This window comes from Hydra vulgaris, chromosome 08 (assembly GCF_038396675.1).
Source record: "Hydra vulgaris chromosome 08, alternate assembly HydraT2T_AEP".
NCBI classification, from domain to species: domain Eukaryota; kingdom Metazoa; phylum Cnidaria; class Hydrozoa; order Anthoathecata; family Hydridae; genus Hydra; species Hydra vulgaris.
The window spans coordinates 37473990-37475000 of NC_088927.1; the positions used below are offsets into that span (position 1 = coordinate 37473990).

At 27.3% G+C, this 1011-nt stretch overlaps 1 protein-coding gene across 1 annotated transcript in view; it reads left to right on the top strand.

Moving 5' to 3' along the window:
* Positions 1 to 833: 833 nt before the first annotated feature.
* Positions 834 to 1011, top strand: part of LOC100207065 (dynein beta chain, ciliary) — a 129437-nt gene continuing 129259 nt past the window's right edge. Inside the window, exon 1 of the mRNA XM_065803627.1 lies at positions 834 to 1011. This exon is cut by the window's right edge and continues 363 nt beyond it. The gene's annotated coding sequence lies outside the window, so the exon portion shown is untranslated.

The window sequence follows — 1011 nt, forward strand, 5'->3', positions numbered from 1 at the left end:
CTTTAAAAACTCTGCGTGCTACCCACTTCGGCAATTAAGGCGTATAGTCCGTTAAAGTTTTAACATTATTTAATAAACAAAAAACTTTATTAAACGGTAAATCTTTATATATGTTATGTATATAATATCTATAGAACTTCAAAAGTGTTTTATTCTGTATTTTGAAAATTCGAAGAATAAAAAAGTTTTTTGTATCAGAAACGATTCAAACCAACACTTCGGCCATTTAGGTGTATTGTGTGACAAATGTTTTAATAGTATTTAATAAACAAAAGACTTTATAAAACGACGAATAAACGCTATAAATCAAAATTAAGTAGATAGTGCCGCAACTTTTCAAGTTAAAGTTACACTGTAACATTTGATGATTTAACATTATAAACACTTTCGTTCACATTTTCTTCTAAAAAAAAGGTGCTGCGACTCTTTCCCGTCATTACCTCAGTTGCAAAGACTGCCAAGAGTCACTACTACTATTAAGTTCAGCATTATTATATAGATTCTTATTTATTTTTGCTCAAATGAATTTTGTTACTATGTTGAAAATATTTTCCAAATTTTATATCAAAATGAATGGTATGTTTTGAGTAATCATTTCACAAAAATTTGTTAATTTTTAACTAGGTAATATAAATAGTTTAATATGTCTAAAGTGAGGTTAATAGTTTCTTTTAAAATGAAGAAATATTCAAATTAATTTCTTGTTAAAAATTTCAAATTAAAATGTTCAGATAATTTTCAATTACTTCTTGAATTAAGGTATTGAAATGAGGCATTTTCAAATGATTTCCCACGTTGCGCTTCATACAAAATTGTCTCCTTCGAAGTCCTCCGTTAGAGAAATAAAAAATCTGGTTCCATTACTTGGCAACCGTTTCGCCATTTTTATTTAATAATCTAAGAGCATTAAATGCAAAAAGCCATTTTCTAAGGGATATTAAAGTAACTCGCGACTGTGATGATTTTCATACTTCTATTATAGTTAAAGTCAATGGTTTTGTTAGTACATTA